Source organism: Symphalangus syndactylus, chromosome X, assembly GCF_028878055.3.
Source record: "Symphalangus syndactylus isolate Jambi chromosome X, NHGRI_mSymSyn1-v2.1_pri, whole genome shotgun sequence".
Taxonomy (NCBI): domain Eukaryota; kingdom Metazoa; phylum Chordata; class Mammalia; order Primates; family Hylobatidae; genus Symphalangus; species Symphalangus syndactylus.
In genome coordinates, this window is record NC_072447.2 from 61092998 (window position 1) to 61111567 (window position 18570).

Here is an 18570-nt window from a genome sequence, read left to right on the forward strand (position 1 = left end):
GTGCAGTAGCACTATCTCAGCTCACTGCAGCTTCTGCCTCCTGGGTTCAAGCGATTCTAGTGTCTCAGCCTCCCCAGCAGCTGGTACTACAGGCATGTGCCACCTCGCCTGCCTAAGTTTTGTATTTTTGGTACAGACTGGGATTCACCATGTTGCCTAGGCTGGTCTCGAACTCTTGACCTCAAGTGACTCTCCTGCCTTGGTCTCTCAAAGTGCTGGGATTACAAGCATGAGCCACCACACCTGGCACTTTTTTTTTTTAAACTAAAAAAGAAAGGCTAGGCTTGATGGCTCAAGCCTGTAATCCCAGTACTTTGAGAGGCTGAGGTGGGAGGATTGCTTGAGGCCAACAGTTTGAGACCAGCTATGCCACTTCATAGGCTTGCTATATTGATAGCAAGACCCTGTCTCTACAAAAAATTTAAAAATTAACTGAGTGTGGTGGTGCATGCCTGTAGTCCTAGCTACTGAGGAGGGTGAGGTGGGAGGAAGGCCTGAGACTGGGAGGTAGAGGCTGCAGTGAGCTATAATCCAGCCACTGCACTTCAGCCTAGGCAACTGAGTGAGACTCTGTCTCTATTTTAAAAACAAAAACAAACAAAAACTACCTAGTGGAATCTGTAAGATACAGCTAAATTGAAACAAGAAAAATCATTGCCTCAAAAACTTACCTTAACAAGAAAAAAGTGATGATGAATGAATTGACTATCCAATTCAAGAAGGAAGAGGGGACGGGGTGCGATGGCTCACGCCTGTAATCCCAACACTTTGGCAGGCCGAGGCGGGCAGATCACCTGAGGTCAGAAGTTCAAGACGAGCCTGGTCAACTTGGTGAAACCCCGTCTCTACTAAAAATACAAAAGTTAGCCGGGCGTGGTGGTGGATGCCTGTAATCCCAGCTACTCGGGAGGCTGAGGCAGGAGAATCACTTCAAACCCAGGAGGTGGAGTTTGTAGTGAGCCGAGATTGAGCCACTGCACTCCAGCCTGGGTGACAGAGTGAGACTGCTTGTCGAAAAAAAAAAAAAGAAGCAGAAGGAATAAATAGATAAAAGCAGAGATTAAATTATAAAATTGAAAAAGCAATAGCCCAAATATATATATATATATATTTTTTTTTGAGACGGAGTCTCGCTCTGTCACCCAGGCTGGAGTGCACTGGTGCAATCTCGGCTCACTGCAAGCTCCGCCTCCCGGGTTCATGCCATTCTCCTGCCTCAGCCTCTCCGAGTAGCTGGGACTACAGGTGCCCACCACCACGCCCGGCTAATTTTTTTTGTATTTTTAGTAGAGACGGGGTTTCACCGTGGTCTCGATCTCCTGACCTCGTGATCCGCCGGCCTCGGCCTCCCAAAGTGCTGGCATTACAAGCTTGAGCCACCCCGCCCAGCCCCAAATATATAATTTTAAATAATTTTCCTTTGGATAATAAATATGGATAAGTCATTAGTGAACTAATTTGAACAAATACAGATAGTAAGGAGTACAAGAGAAGGGCCAGATGCGGTGGCCCACGCCTGTACCTTGGGAGGCCAAGGTGGGCAGGTCACCTGAGGTCAGAAGAAAAAAAAAGGTATTAATACAGTAGGAATAGTAGTTGGATTGTATTTATTATTATTATTATTGTTTTTTGTTTGTTTTTGAGACAGAGTCTCCCACTGTCACCCGGGCTGGAATGCAATGGAGCAATATCGGCTCACTGCAACCTCTGCCTCCCAGGTTCAAGCAATTCTCCTGCTTCAGCCTCCCGAGTAGCTGGGATTACAGGCACACACCACCACACCCAGCTAATTTTTTGTATTTTTAGTAGAGGCAGGGTTTCACTATGTTGGCCAGACTGGTCTCGAACTACTGACTTGGTGATCCGCCCCCCTCAGCCTCCCAAAGTGCTGGGATTACAGGCGTGAGCCACTGCTCCCGGTCAAATTTTATTTTTTAATATTTTTTGAGACAGGGTCTAACTCTGTCTCCAGGCTGGAGAGCAGTGGTGCAATGATGGTTCACTGTGGCCTCAACCTCCTGGGTTCAAGCGATCCTCCCACCTCAGCCTGGTGAGCAGCTGGGACTACAGGTGCTTGCCACCACGCCCAGTTAATTTTTAAAATTTTTTTGAAGAGGCTGGGTGCAGTGGCTCAGCACTTTGAGAGGCCAAGGTGGGTGGATCACTTGAGGCCAGGAGTTCAAGACCAGCCCTGCCAACATGGCAAAACCCGTCTCTACTAAAAGTACAAAAAATGAAAAAAAAATTAGCTGCGCGTGGTGGTGTGCCTGTGGTTCCAGCTACATGGGAGGCTGAAACATGGAATCGCTTGAACCCAGGAGGGGGAGGTTGCAGTGAGCTGAGATTGTGCCACTGCACTCCAGCCTGGGTGACAAAGTGAGACTACGTCTAAAAAAAAAAAAAAAAAAGGCCAGGCGCTGTGGCTCACGCCTGTAATCCCTGTACTTTGGGAGGCCGAGGAGGGTGGATCACCTGAGATCAGCAGTTCGAGACCAACCTGGCCAACATGATGAAACCCCATCTCTACTAAAAATACAAAAAATTAGCTGGGTGTGTGTGGTGGCAGTCGCCTATAATCCCAGCTACTCAGGAGGCTGAGGCAGGAGAATTGCTTGAACCCGGGAGGCAGAGGTTGCAGTGAGCTGAGATCATGCCACTGCACACCAGCCTGGGCAACAAGAGTAATATTCTGTCTCAAAAAAAAAAATTAAAAAATTTTAAAAATGGTTCTCCTGAGGCAGGAGAATTGCTTGAACCCGGGAGGCAGAAGTTGCAGTGAGCTGAGATTACATCACTGCATTGCAGCCTGAGCGACAGAGCAAGACCGTGTCTCACCTAAATAAATAAAGGAAAAGAAACGAAAGCCATATCTCAACATATCATTTGTAATATAACACAGGAAAATAATTCAGGAAATAAGCTTTTCAAAACACGGAACTGACACACACCCACTCACTCACCCCAGTCGCCCCTCATTCCTCACCCCGCAGACTCTCTATTAGTGACCCCATAGATAGGCACAACTTGGCTTTCCCCTGCCCCTATCCCTGAGCGAAGTTGTCATTCCTGACACAAGCCAGTGTCTAGGTGATTCGCTGTAACAAAGACCCCTTCTGCCTTACATCTGGCCCCGTCTCTCACTCCTGGCTTATATAATTGCCGCCTTTCGCATCCTCCTTAGCAGCTGTGAAGTCTCAGTTTGCCCACAGCCAATATGGCCTTGTTGGCCTTGGGGGTCTTGCTCCTTCGGTGCTTGGGGGCTGTCCGTCTGTCCGCAGTGATGCCTCCCAAGGCGCAGCTTCTCCAGCGAGTGGGGCTTAGGTGTGGGGGCAGTGCAGGTGGCAGCCAGGGGTGGGGTGGGGTGGGGTTGAGCGTGGAGTTGGGCGTGGAGTTGGGTAGACAGAGGTTGGAGTGTTGGAACTGCGTCTCACAGTGTGACGTTTGGAGAACTCAAAGACATAAAACTCTAAAAACACATAAAGTCAATTATGGAGATATAAAAAGTCTATACACATATGTGATATATGTTGGATTTTAAGATCATTTTCATAAAAATTGTTGAAACTTGTAATAGTTACAGGCCAGTTCGTTATACTTTTTATTACCTTTCATTCATGTGTTTTAAGTTTCCATAATAAAAACTTTTTAAAAGGCTGAAGTGCAATGGTGCGATCTCAGCTTACTGCAACCTCCGCCTCCTGGGTTCAAGCAATTCTCCTGCCTCAGCCTCCCAAGTAGCTGGGATTACAGGCACACACCACCACGCCTGGCTAATTTTTTTGTTTGTTTGTTTAGATAGAGTCTCACTCTGTCACCTGGGCTGGAGTGCAGTGACGTGATCTTGGCTCACTGCAACCTCTGCCTCTCGGGTTCAAGCGATTCTCCAGCTTCAGCGTCCCAAGTAGCTGGGATTACAGGCGCCTGCCACCACGTCCGGCTAATTTTTTGTATTTTTAGTAGAGACGGGGTTTCACCATGTTGGCCAGGCTGGTCTCAAACTCCTGACCTCGTGATTCGCCTGTGTCGACCTCCCAAAGTGCTGGGATTACAAGCTTGAGCCACTGCGCCCTGCCCTATTTTTGTATTTTTAGTAGAGATGGGGTTTCACCATGTCGGTCAGGCTGGTCTCGAACTCCTGGCCCTCAGGTGATCCACCTGCCTCAGCCTCCCAAAGTGCTGAGATTACAGGCGTGAGCCACTGTGCCTGACCCTTCTTATTTATTTTTGAGATAGGGTCCCATTGTGTCACCCAGGCTGGAGCGTAGTGGCGCAATTTCGGCTCATTACAGCCTTCACCTCCCCGGGTCAAGCAATCCTCCCACCTCAGCCTCCTGAGTACCAGCTCAACTAGTTTTTGTAATTTTGTAGAGACAGGGCTCTCCCTATGTTGTCCAGGCTGGTCTGGAACTCCTGGGCTCAAGCAACCTGCCCACCTCAGCCTCCCAAAGTGGTGGGATTACAAGCATGAACCACCGCCTGGTTACATGTAGTATTGACCTTATATCCTTCTGCATCTGTGATTGCATTTCCTTATATATATGTATGTGTAGTGTGTGTGTGTGTGTGTGTGTGTGTGTGTGGTGTGTGTGTATCCTACTCATGTATTGCTGTATAACAGATTACCCCTGACCATGTTGGCAGAGGGAGTGCTTCTGTTGTACCAAATGGAAACCACCTGAGATGGCATTCATCACCTAGAAGCCACCCACCGACAAAGCTATGTTGTCTACCCCACGTTAACACTGATGTACCAGAAATAAGGAAAGTCCTTATGACTCTGAGAGACCTGAAGGGGGTTTGCGGGGTGAGTGGTGGGGTCTGTTTGGTAAGTAATGGTATAGTCTATGAATAAAATGATGGGGAAGTCTGTGGCCTGAGTGCTGGGGGTTCTGGCGTCCTGTAGGCTGAATGATGGACTCTGTGGGGTTAGGTATGCAGCGTTGGGGCAGTGAATGACAGGAGTGGCTCCATCATAGCTCACTGCATCCTTGACCTCCTGGGCTCAAGTAATCCTCCCACCTCAGCCTCCTGAGTAGCTGGGACCACAGGCACGCACCACGATGCCTGGCTAATTTTTTAGTTTTTTTGTAGAGGCGGGGTTTCACGTGTTGCCCAGGCTGGTCTTGAACTCCTGGGCTCAAGTGATCTGCCTGCTTCAACCTCCCAAAGTGCGGGGATTACAGGCATGACCCACCTCGCCTGGCCAATTTTCATTTCTCTAGGATAAATGCCCAAGAATGCAACTGCTACATCATATGTTTAATTTTATAAGAAACTTACCAAACCATTTTCCAGGGCGGTTGTACCTTTCTGCATTACCACTAGCAATCTAAGAATGATCAAGTTTCTCTGTATCCTAGCCACCATTTGGTGTCACTATATTTTATTTCAGGTGCTCCGGTATATGTATACTGATATCTCATTGTAGTCAAAATTTGTGTTTCACTAATGGCCAGTGATGTTGAACATCTTTTCATGTACTTATTTGCCACCTGTATACCCTCTTTAGTGAAATATCTCTTCATGTCTTTTGCCCATTTTCCAATTGGATTATTTGTTTTTATCCGATTGAGTTTTGAGAGTTCCTTAAATATTCTGGAAAGTGGTCCTTTGTGAGATATATAGTTTGCCAATACAGTTTGTTCAGGTAAATGATAGGTATTTTAAAATTTGTATGTCTGTATCTGTGATTAGATCTATGCAGTATATCTCACAAAGTATATATCTCAAAACACGTTTATGAGCCTAATGTGTTTTATAGCATTATTTCCTTATTATCTTTGTAATGGCTTTGTAAGATGTATAGTTTGCCAATATTTTCTCCCGATCTGTAACTTGTCTTTTCACCTTCCATATTCACATGAGATTTTATAGAATAAAAGTTTTACATTTTTGATGAGGGACAGTTGATCAAGTTTTCCTTTAATAGATCATGCTTTTTGTGTCAAGTTTAAGAACTCTGGGCTGGGCGCAGTGGCTCATGCCTGTAATCCCAGCACTTTGGGAAGCTGAGGCGGGCGGATCACTTGAGATCAGGAGTTCGAGACCAGCCAGGCCAACATGGTGAAACCCCGTCTCTATTAAAAATACAAAAATTAGCTGGGCGTGGTGTTGTACGCCTGTAGTCCCAGCTACTCGGGAGGCTGAGGCAGGAGAATCGCTTGAACCTGGGAGGCGGAGGTTGCAGTGAGCCAAGATCGCACCATTGCACTCCAGCCTGGGTGACAATAGCAAAACTCCATCTCAAAACAAAAACCAAGAACTCTGCCCATCTCAAAATTCCAAAATTTTTTTCCTATGCCTTTTTCCTATAAGTTTTACAGTTTTACATTTTGCACTAACTTTTGTGTAAGATGTGACTGAGTTCGAGGCTCAGTTTTTCCCTGTGGATCTCCACTTGCTCCAGCACCATTTGTTGAAAAGTCTACCCTTCTCCGTTATATTGCTTTTGTAACTTTCTCAAAATAAATTGACCATACTTGTGTGGGGCTTCTTCTGGGTTTTCTATTCTGTTTCATTGATTTATGTGCCAATTCCTCCACCAATACTGCACTGTCATGATTGATGTGGCTATATAGTAAGCTTTAATACTGAATAGAATTATTCCTTCTACTTTGTTCTTCTTTCTCAAAATTGCCTTAGCTATTCTAGTTCCTTTGTCATTCCATATTAATTTGAAACAATTATTGTCTATGTCTGTGAAAAATCTTTGTTGGGATTTTGATAGGAATTGCATTAAACTTAGGTACCAATTTTGGGGAAAATGGGCAATTTTTTTTTTGAGATGGGGTCTCACTCTGTCACCTGGGTTGGAGTGTAGTGGCGCAATCTCGATTCACTGCCTCCACCTCCCAGGCTCAAGTAATCATCCCACCTCAGCCTCTGAGTAGCTGGGACTACAGGCATGTGCCACCATGCCCAGCTAATTTTTTTTTTTTTTTTGGTAGAGATGGGGTTTTGCCATGTTTTCCAGGCTGGTCTCGAACTCCTGAGCTCAGGAGTTCCACTCACCTTGGCCTCCCAAAGTGCTGTGATTACAGGCGTGAGCCACCATGCCCAGCCTGAAAATGGGCATATTTACTGTGTTGAGCTTTCCAATCCATGAACACAGCATGCCTCTCCATTTATTTAGTCTTTTTTTATTTTATCAGGATTTCGTAATTTCATCATATAGAGCCTGTATAAGTTTTGTTAGGTGTACACCCACATATTTCCTTTTCTTAGGACTAATTGTAAGTTGTATTGTATTTTAAATGTCAGTTTCTATATGTTTATTGTTAGTATACAGTGTGATTGTTTTGCTTGTTGATTTTTTTTTTTTAGAGACGGGGTCTCCCTCTGTCACCCAGGCTGGAGTACAGTGACACAGTCATAGCTTACTGCAGCTTTGAACTCCTGGGCTCAAGGGACCCTCCCAAGTAGCTGGGACGACAGATGCATGCCACCATCCTTGGCCAATTCTGTTTCGGTAAAGATGGGGTCTTGCTATGTTGCCCAAGCTGGTCTCAAACTCCTGGCCTCAAGCAATCCTCCTGCCTTAGCCTCTGGAATAGCCAGGATTACAGGTGCAAGCCACCACACCCAGCTCTTTCTTGTTTTTGATTGTTGATCTTGTATTCAGCAATCTCACTGAGCTCCCTGATGAATTCTAGTTGGCTTTTTTTTTTTCTGTAGATTTTTTGGGATATTTTACATAGACAATCATATGATTTACAAATAGGGACAGTTTTATTTTTCCCTTTACAATTGGTATGCTTGTATTCTCTTCCTTGTGTTATGGTGACTAGAACTTTTAGTACTATGTTGAATAAGAATGGTGAGAGAAGGCCAGGTGTGGTGGTTCATGCCTGTAATCCCAGCACTTTGGGAGGCCAAGGAGGAGGATCACTTGAGTCCAGGAGTTGGAGACCAGCCTGGGCAATATGGTGAAATCCTGTCTCTACAAAAAACACAAAAATCAACTGGGCATGGTGGCACACACCTGTGGTCCCAGCTACTTGGGAAGGCTGAGGTGGGAGGATCGCTTGAGCTTGAGAGGTCAAGACTGCAGTGAACCATAATCTTGCCACTGCATTCCAGCCTAGGTGACAGAGTGAGACCCTGTCAAAAAAATAAATAAATAAATAATAAAAATAAAAAAAGAAGAAGAAGAAAAGAAAAAGAATGGTGAGAGAAGATATTCTTGCTCCCTATCTTAGGGGGAAATAATTCAGTCTTTCACCAATAATTTGATGTTAGCTGTAGGTTTTTTGTAGATGCTCTTTATCAAGTTGAGGTCATTCTTCTCTATTTCTAACTTGCTGAGACTTTTTTTTTTTTTTTGAGATGGAGTCTCGCTCTGTCACCCAGACTGGAGTGCAGTGGCTCGATCTCAGCTCACTGAAACCTCCGCCTCCTGGGTTTGAGCAATTCTCCTGTCTCAGCCTCCTGAGTAGCTGGGACTACAGGCGCCCACCACCATGCCTGGCTAATTTTTGTATTTTTAGTAGAGACGGGGTTTCATCATATTGGTCAGGCTGGTCTCGAACTCCTGACCTCAGGTGATCCACCCACTTTGGCCTTACAAAGTGCTGGGATTACAGGCATGAGCCACTGCGCCCAGATGCTGAGACTTTTAAAAATCAAGAATTTGTGTTGGATTTTTTCAGATGTCTTCTCTACATCTACTAATGTGATTGTATAATTTTTCTTCTTAGGTTGTTAATATGGTGGATGACATTGATTTTCAATATTGAACCAATATGCAATATTAAAACAATATTGCATGTCTTGAATTAATCGCACTTGGTCATGGTTTATAGCTCTTTTAGTACATTGTTGTATTTGGTTTGCTAATATTTTGTTGAGGATTTTTGTGTCTAGGTTCATAAAGGATATTGGTTTGCAGATTTCTTTCCTTCCTTCCTTCCTTTCTTCCTTCCTTCTTTCCTTCCTTCCTTCCTTCCTTCCTTCCTTCCTTCCTTCCTTCCTTCTCTTTCTTTCTTTCTTTCTTTCTTTCTTTCTTTCTTTCTTTCTTTCTTTCTTTCTTTCTTTCTTTCTTCTTCTTTCTCTTTTTTGAGATGAAGTCTCGCTCTATCACCCAGGCTGGAGTGCAGTGGCGCAATCTCGGCTCACTGCAATCTTCACCTCCCAGGTTTGAAGTGATTCTCCTGCTTCAGCCTCCTGAGTAGCTGAGATGACAGGCGTGCACCACCACGCCCAGCTAATTTTTGTATTTTTAGTAGAGAAGGGGTTTCACCATGTTGGTCAGGCTGGTCTCAAACTCCCGACCTCAGGTGATCCGCCCACCTCAGCCTCCCAAACTACTGGGATTACAGGTGTGAGTCACCGCTCCCAGCCATATTTGTTGTTTAATGTTGGCATTGTCTGAGTGCAGTGGCTCACACCTGTAATCCCAGCACTTTGGGAGGCCGAGGCAGGTGGATCACAAGGTCAGGAGCTTGAGACCAGCCTGACCAACATGGTGATACCCTGTCTCTGCTAAAAATAGAAAAATTAGCCGGGTGTGGTGGCGGATACCTGTAGTCCCAGCTACTCGGAAGGCTGAGGCAGGAGAATTGCTTGAACTGGGGAGGTGGAGGTTGCAATGAGCCAAGATCTTGCCATTGCACTCTAGCCTGGGCGACAGAGCGCGACTCCGTCTCAAAAAAAAAAAAAAGTTGGCATTTCCTGTTTTTGTCTCAGGGTAATTCTAATGTCATAAAAGGAGTTGAGAAATGTTCTCTTCTGTTTTCTATAAGCGATTACGTAAAAGTGCTGTTAATTCTTTAAATGTTTGGTAGAAACCTCCAGTGAAACCATCTAGATTTGGAGATTTCATTTCCTTGAGCTTTTAAATTATAAATTCATTTACATTTATTTAATGGTCATTCAGATTATTTATTTTATCTTAGTTAAGTTCCAAAACTTAACTAAGTTTGGGATATCCGAGGAATTGGTCCATTTTGTCTAAGTTATCAAGTTTATGAGCAGAATGTGTTTTGTAGTATTATTCCCTTATTATCTTTGTAATGGCTTCAGAATCTGTAATGATAAGCCCTATTTTATTTCTGATATTTGTGATTTGTGTCTTTTAATATTTGTCAGTCTTCCTAGAGGATTATAAATTTTATTGAACTTTTTTTTTTTTTGAGACAGAGTCTCAGTCGCCCAGGCTGGAGTGCAGTGGCACAATCTCGGCTCACTGCAACCTCTGCCCCCCAGGTTCAAATGATTCTTCTGCCTCAGCCTCCCAAGTAGCTGAGATTACAGGTGCCCGCCACCATGCCCAGCTAATTTTTGTATTTTTAGTAGAGACGGGGTTTCACCATGTTGGTCAGGCTGGTCTTGAACTCCTGACCTCAAGTGATCTGCCCATGTCAGCCTCTCAAAGTGCTGGGATTACAGGCATGAGTGAACTTTTTGAATTACCAGTTTATTTATGTTTTTTTTTAAATTTGAGTCAGGGTCTCACTTTGTCGCCCAGGCTGGAGTGCAGTGGCGAAATCTGGCTTGCTGCAGCCTCGACCTCCCAGACTCAAGTGATCCTCCCACCTCAGCCTCGTGAGTAGCTGGGACTACAGGTGTGCACCACCACACCCAGCTAATTTTTTAATTTTTCTGTAGAGACAGGGTCTTACTATGTTGACCAGGATGGTCAAACTCCTGGCCTCAAGTGATCCTCCCACCTTGGCCTCCAAAAAAAGTGCTGGGATTACAGGCATGAGCTCAACCTGATTGTGTTTTGAACATCTTCTATAACCTTGCTGATTTATGTCTAGTAGTTGTACAAGATGGGGAGCAGTGGGTATTGATGTTTCCAACTATAATTGTGGATTTAAGAATTTCTCCTTTTAGCTCTATCATTTTTTGCTTAATGTATTTTGAGGCTCTGTTGGTTAGCGCATAAATAGGATATTTGTGATTTGCTGGTGGATTGATTGGTACTTCTATCATTATGCAATATTTCTCTTTTTCTATAGTAATTTTCTTTTCTCTGAAGTCTACTTTATCAGGTTTTAATAAAGCCACTTCATTATTTTTCATTAATATTTGCATGCTATAGCTTTTTTTTTTTTTGAGGCAAGGTCTTGCTCTGTTGCCCAGGCTGGAGTGCCATGATGCAATTATGGCTCACTGCTGCCTCGACCTCCTGGGCTCAAATGATCCTCCCACCTCAGCCACCTGAGTAACTGGGACCACAGGTGTGCACCACCACACCCGGCTAATTTTTCGATTTTTTTGTAGAGATGAAGTCTGGCTATGTTATCTGGGCTGGTCTTGAACTCCTGGACACAAGCAATCCTCTTGCCTCAGCCTCCCAAAATGCTGGGATTACAGGTATGAGCCACCCAGCCCGGGTAAATGTCTGTCTTTGAATTGGCGTATTTAGACCATTTATATTTGAGGCAGTTATTGCTATGTTAACACTTGTGTTTTTCATTTTATTATTTGTTTTCTGTTTGTTTTCTTTGGTTCTTGGTCCTTTGTTTTTCTTGTCTTACTGTGGGTTACTTGAATACTTTTTAGAATTCTATTTTGATTTATTTAATGTTTTTGAGTGTATCTTCTCCTTCCTTGTATAGTTTTCATAGTGATTGTTCTGGGTATTAAAATACGCATGTGTCTCTTAGTCTCTTGTCACAGTCTACTGTGTTTTTTTTCTTTTTAGAAGGAGTTTTGCTCTTGTTGCCCAGGTTGGAATGCAATGGAGCGGTCTCGGCTCCCTGCAACCTCTGCCTCCCCGGGTTCAAGCGATTCTCCTGCCTCAGCCTCCCTAGTAGCTGGGATTACAGGCGCCCACCACCACACCCAGCTAATTTTTTATATCTTTAGTAGAGACAGGGTTTCACTATGTTGGCCAGGCTGGTCTTGAACTCCTGACCTCAGTCAATCCACCTGTCTCAGCCTCCCAAAGTGAAAGGTTTACAGGCGTGAGCCACCACGCCCGGCTCAGTCTACTGTGTCAATAACGGTGTCTTTTTTTTTTTTTTTAAATAGTGGTAACCTTCCTGCTATTAACCGTGTCTTTTACTTTCTGTTTTCTGATCCTTTACCATCTGGAGCCTTGCTGACTATGGAGGGGCTGTCCCTTCCAGGCTTCGCCAGTTCCTAGAGATAGTAGGCAACTTGTCCCTGGGTGTACCTTTCAAATGCAAACCAGCCAATCCAGAGTCCGTAACCCCAACCATCTCTTCTATGGGGCTGTCACATTCTTGGCCACTATCCCCCTGTCCTAACCATGCCAGGTGCAGGCAACTAGAAACTATCTCTATGCCCCATATGCTGAAATTACTCAAACAAGCTAATCCTAAACCTTCTTACCCTGCATTGCCAGAGACAGAGAGATGGAGATGCATGTTATGGTGTCTTTTTTGTTTTGTTTTGTTTGAAACAGAGTCTCGCACTTTTGCCCCAGCTGGTGTGCAGTGGTGCGATCTTGGCTTGCTTCAACCTCCACCTCCTGGGTTCAAGCAATTCTCCTGCCTCAGCTTCCTGAGTAGCTAGGATTACAGGCATGTGCCACTACGTCCGGCTAATTTTTTGTATTTTTAGTAGAGATGAGGTTTCACCATGTTGGCCAGGTTGTTCTTGAACTCCTGACCTTGTGATCTGCCCACCTCAGCCTCCCAAAGTGCTGGGATTACAGGCGTGAGCCACCACGACTGGCTTTTTTTCTTTTTCTTTTTCTTTTTTTTTTTTTTTTTTTTTTTTGAGGCAGAGTCTCACTCTGTTGCCCCGGCTGGAGTGCAGTGACATGATCTCGGCTTACTACAACTTCTTCCTCCCAGGTTCAAGCGGTTCTCCCGCCTCAGCCTCTCTAGTAGTTGGGATTACAGGTGTGTGCCACCACGCCCAGCTAATTTTTTTGTATTTTTTAGTAGAGACGGGGTTTCACCATGTTGGCCAGGCTGGTCTTGAACTTCTGACCTCAAGTGATCCACCCGCCTTGGCTTCCCAAAGTGCTGGGATCACAGGCGTGAGCCACCGTGCCTGGCCTGGTGTCTCTCTCTCTCTTTTTTTTTTTTTTTTGTGGAGACGGAGTTTCGCTCTTGTGCCCAGGCTGGAGTGCAATGGCGCTATCTTGGCTCACTGCAACCTCTGCCTCTGGGGTTCAAGCGATTATCCTGCCTCAGACTCCTGAGTATCTGGGATTACAGGCACCTGCCACCATGCCCAGCTAATTTTTGTATTTTTAGTAGAGACGGGGTTTCACCATGTTAGCCAGGATTCCTTCCCTCCCTTCCCTCCCTCCCTCACTCCCACCCTCCCTTCCTTCCTTCCCTCCACCCTCCCTCCTTCCTTCTTTCTCTTTTTCTTTCCTTCTTCCTCTTTTTCCCTTCCTTTCTCTTTTTCTTTCTTTCTTTCTTTCTTTCTTTCTTTCTTTCTTTCTTTCTTTCTTTCTTTCTTTCTTTCTTTCTTTCTTTCTTTCTTTCTTTCTTTCTTTCTTTCTTTCTTTCTTTCTCCTTCCTTCCTTCCTTCCTTCCTTCCTTCCTTCCTTCCTTCCTTCCTTCCTTTCTTTCTCCTTCCTTCCTTCCCTCCTTCCTTCCTTCCCTCCCTCCCTCCCTCCCTCCCTCCTTCCTTCCTTCCTTCCTTCTTTCTTCTTTTCTTCTTTCTCAGGGTCTGGCTGTGTCTCCCAGGCTGGAGTGCGGTGGTGCAATTCCCGCTCACTGCATCCTCCGCCTACTGGGCTCAAGCGATCCTCCCACCTCAGCTTCCTGAGTAGCTGAGAGTACAGGTGCATGCCACCATACCTGGCTAATTTTTTTTTTTTTTTTTATTGTAGATGTGGGGGTTTCACCATGTTGCCCAGGCTGGTCTCGAACTCCTGGGCTCAAGCAATTTGCCCACCTTGGCATCCCAAAGTGCTGTGATTACAGGTGTGAGCCACCGTGACCAGCCAAACTATCTTTTCAATGGCAGTTGTCTACTGACCTGTTGGCCTTATGGTACCTGAATAAGAAATATCTATTATCTTCCTTTGTTTAGGCTGCTCTCTCAAAATATCATAGACTGGGTAATTCGTAAACAACAGAAATGTACTGCTTACAATTCTGGAGGCTGGGAAATCCAAGATCAAGGTGGTGGCAGATTCAGTGTCTAATGAGGACTCATTCCTCATGGATGGTGCCTTCTATGTCTCCTCGCATGGCAGAAGGGGACAACAAGCTCCTTCAGGCCTCTTTTATAAGGTCACATCACTAAATCCTACTTATGAGCGCAGAGCCTTTGTAATCTATTCACCTCCTACAGGCCCACCTCTTAATACTATTGCTCTGGAGATTCAGAGTTACTGTATGAATTTTGTATGAATTCAGAATATATATACATACATACATATATATATATATATTTTTGTTTGTTTCTTTTTTTGTTTTTTGTTTTTTGAGACAGAATCTCACTCTGTCTCCCAGGCTGGAGTGCAGTGGTGCAATCTCAGCTCACTGCAACCTCTGCCTCCTGGGTTCAAGCAATTCTCCTGCCTCAGCCTCCCAAAGTGCTGGGATTACAGGCGTGAGCCACCACACCTGGCCTCATATTTTAAACCTATAGGTACTAACAATTTTTCGCTTTCTATGAAATGTGGAAACCTCACTTTCATTTAGGTCCTTTACCTAACCCACTTTTAAATATCATTGCTTTAGTATCAAATGGTATTATAATTTTTGTTTCAATTATCAAATACGGTATATAAAACTCATGAGGAAAAGAAGAGTCTATTTTATGTACTCATATTTCTGCTCTTTTCATTGAGCGTTTTTCCTTCCTGATGCTCCAAGAATTTTTCTTCTTTTCCTTTGTTTGTTTGTTTCTTTTTCTTTTTCTTTTTTTTGAGACAGGGTCTCACTCTGTTGGCCAGGTTGGAGTGCAGTGGTACCATTACAATTCTCTGCAACCTTGAACTCCTGGGCCCAGGTGGTCCTCCTGCCTCAGCCTCTGGAGTTACTGAGACTACGGGAGTGCACCATCATGCCTAGCTAATTTTGAATTTTTTTGTAGAGATGGGGATCTTGCTATGTTGCTCAGGCTAGTCTCAAACTCCTATCCTCAAGCAATCCTTCAGCCTCAGCCTCCCAAAGTGCTGGGATTACAGGTGTGAGCCACTGCACCTAGCTGAATCTTTCTTTTCTCATTTTCTTTTTCTTTCTTTCTTTTTTTTTTTTTTGAAGAACTTCCTTAGCCAGTTGTTAAGGGTAGGCCTGCTAGCAACAGATTATAAAGTTTTCCTGTCTATGTCTTTATTTCCCTTTTTACCTGACAGTTTTACCAGATATAGAATTTATAGTTGACAGCTCTTTTCTTTCCAGCACTTTGAAAAATGTTATGCTACTTCCTTCTGACCTCCAGATGAGAAATCTCCTGTCTTTTTTTTTTTTTTCCTGCTCAGGAAAGGAAGAATGCTGGCATTTAAATTGATGTTCTACTATGAGTAATGCTTGTTTCTCTCTGGCTGCTTTCATGTTATTTTCATTTGCTTTAGCTTTCAGAAGTTTTCTTTGTTTGTTTGTTTTTGTTTTTTGAGACAGAGTTTCACTCTTGTTGCCCAGGCTGGAGTGCAGTGGCGTCATCTCAGCTCACCGCAACCTCCACCTCCCAGGTTCAAGCGATTCTCCTGCCTCAGCCTCCTGAGTAGCTGGGATTACAGGCATGTGCCACCACACCTGGCTAATTTTGCATTTTTTGTATAGACGGGGTTTCACCACGTTGGTCAGGCTGGTCTTGAACTCCCGACCTCGGGTGATCCACTCACCTCAGCCTCCCAAAGTGCCGGGATTACAGGCATGAGCCACCACGCCTGGCAAAAGTTTTATTATAATATATCTAGACATGGACTTCTTTGAGTTTATCCTCTTTGAGAGTCCCTCTGCTTCTTGGATTTGTAGGTTTGTGTCCTTTGCCTAATTTGGGACATTTCATTCATTATTTCTTCAAATAGTCTTTTGGCCTCATTGCCTTTCTCTTGTCGTGGGACTTCCATGGTATGAATACTGGGTGATATGGTTTGGCTCTGTGTCCTCATCCAATTTTCATGTAGAATTGTAATCCTCACATTTCAGGGGAAGGACCTAGTGGGAGGTGATTGGATCATGTGGGCAGATTTTCCCCATGCTGTTCTCTTGATAATGAGTGAGTTCTCATAAGATCTGATGGTTAAAAAGTGTAGCACTTCCCCTCTTTTTGTGCTCTCTCTCTCTCTCCTGCCACCATGTAAGACGTGCCTTGCTTCTCCTTCCCCTTCCACCATGATTGAATTGTAACTTTCCTGAGGCTTCCCCAGTCATGTGGAACTGTGAGTCAATTAAACCTCTTTTCTTTATAAATTACCTAGTCTCAGGTAGTTCTTTACAGCAGTGTGAAAATGAACAAATAAGGCTGGGCGTGGTGACTCATGCCTGTAATCCCAGCAGTTTTGGAGGCCAAGGCGGGTGGATCACCTGAGGTCAGGAGTTTGACACCAGCCTGACCAACATGGAGAAATCCCGTCTCTACTAAAAATACAAAATTAAAAATAGAAAAAAATTAGCCAGGCATGGTGGTGGGTGCCTGTAGTCCCAGCTACTCAGGAGGCTGAGGCAGGAGAATGGCATGAATCTGGGAGGCAGAGCTTGCAGTGAGCCGAGATTGCGCCACTGCACTCCAGCCTGGGTGAAAGAGCAAGACTCAAAAAATAAATAAATAAATATAAATATAAATAAATAAATAAATAAAATAATATAAATAAAATAAATAACTAAATAAAAACACAAAATTAGCCAGGCATCATTGCGCATGCCTGTAATCCCAGCTACTTGGGAGGCTGAGGCAGGAGAATCACTTGAACCTGGGAGGCAGAGGTTGCGGTGAGCCGAGATCACACCATTGCACTCCAGCCTAGTCAACAAGAACAAAACACCATCTCAAAAAAAAAAAAAAGAAAAAAAGAAAAGAAAAGAAAAAGAAAACGAACGAATGCACTGGGTCTTTTGTTGTTGTCTCACAGGTTTTCGAAGCTTTGTTCAATATTTTCTGTCAGTTTTCACTCCTTTATTTATATTGGGTGAATTTTACTGATCTGCCTTCAAAAGTTAACTGATTCTATCTTCTGTCATCTCCATTCTACTATTGAGCCCATCCAGTGAGATTTTTTTTTTTTGAGACAGAGTTTCATTCTTGTTGCCCAAGCTGGAGTGCAATGGTGCAGTCTTGGCTCACTGCAACCTCTGCCTCCCAGGTTCAAGTGATTCTCCTGCCTCAGCCTCCCAAGTAGCTGGAATTACAGGCATGTTCCACCACACCTGGCTAGTTTTTGTATTTCTAGTAGAGACAGGGTTTCACCATGTTGGCCAGGCTGGTCTCGAACTCCTGACCTCAAGTAATCTGCCCACCTCGGCCTGCCAAAGTACTGGGATTACAGGTGTGAGCCACCACACCAGGACCCAGTGAGATTTAAAAAATTTTTTTTTGTTATTTTGTTGTTGTTGTTAATAGAAATGGGGTCTCACCATTTTTCTCAGTCTAGTCTCTAACACCTGGGCTCCCCGCCTCGGCCTCCCAATGCTGGGATTAGAGGTGTGAGCTACTGCCCCCGGCCATGGTTTTTATTTCTGTTATTGCACTTTTCAGTTCTATATTTCCATTTTTTTGTATTAATAATGTCTATTTCTTTGCTGGGATTTTTCTGTTTTCTTATTTGTTCCAAGAGAATTTGTAGAATTTGTAGTTGATTGCTGAAACTTTTTATGATGGCTGCTTTAAAATCCTTGTCAGATAATTCCATCATCTGAGTCATCTTTAAACAAAAAAAATTTTTTTAATTTGCATGTCATCCTTGCACAGGGGCCATGCTAATCTTCTCTGTATCATTCCAGTTTTAGTGTATGTGCTGCCAAAGTGAGCACATTTGAGTCATCTTGATGTTGGCGTGAGTTGGTTATCTTTTCGTATTCAAGTTGTGATTTTCTTGGTTCTTAGTATAATGTGTAATTTCCTATTGTATTCTGGCAATTTGTTTTTAATTAAAATTTTAAAATAGCCAAAAATTGTGTGTGTGTGTGTGTGTGTGTATATATATATATATATAGTACAACATAATGTTTTGAAATATATATACACTGTGGAATGGCTAAATTGAGCTAATTAACATGCATTACTTCACATATTTATCATGTTTTTGTGAGAATACTTGAAATCTATTCCCTTAGCAATTTATTTTTTTTATTTATTTATTTTGAGACAGGGTCTCACTTTGTTGCACAAGCTGGTGTGCAGTGGTGCAATCTGGGTTCATCTCAGCCTTGACCTCCCAGGCTCAGGTGATCCTCCCACTTCATCCTCCTGAGTAGCTGGAACTACAGGCACCTGCCACCATGCCCGGCTAACTTTTGTATTTTTTGTGGAGACAGGGTTTCTCCATGTTGTCCAGGCTGGTCTTGAAGTCCTGGGCTCAAGTGATCCTACCGCCTCGGCCTCCCAAAGTGCTAGGATTACAGGCGTGAGCCACCACACCCGACCAGCAATTTTCAAGAATACAACACCACCAGGCACATGGTGGCTCATGGCTGTAATCCCAGCACATTGGGAGGCCAAAGCAGAAAGATCACTTGAGCCCAG

The 18570-nt window shown here is 44.0% G+C and overlaps 1 protein-coding gene and 1 non-coding gene across 2 annotated transcripts in view; one reads left to right on the forward strand and one right to left on the reverse strand.

The window, feature by feature from the left end:
* Positions 1-18570, forward strand: part of LOC129475042 (zinc finger protein 674-like) — a 981285-nt gene that overhangs the window by 890914 nt on the left and 71801 nt on the right.
* On the reverse strand, positions 17752-17858 carry LOC129476512 (U6 spliceosomal RNA). Its single transcript, XR_008654953.1, has one exon. It is a non-coding gene; the product is annotated as a U6 spliceosomal RNA (small nuclear RNA).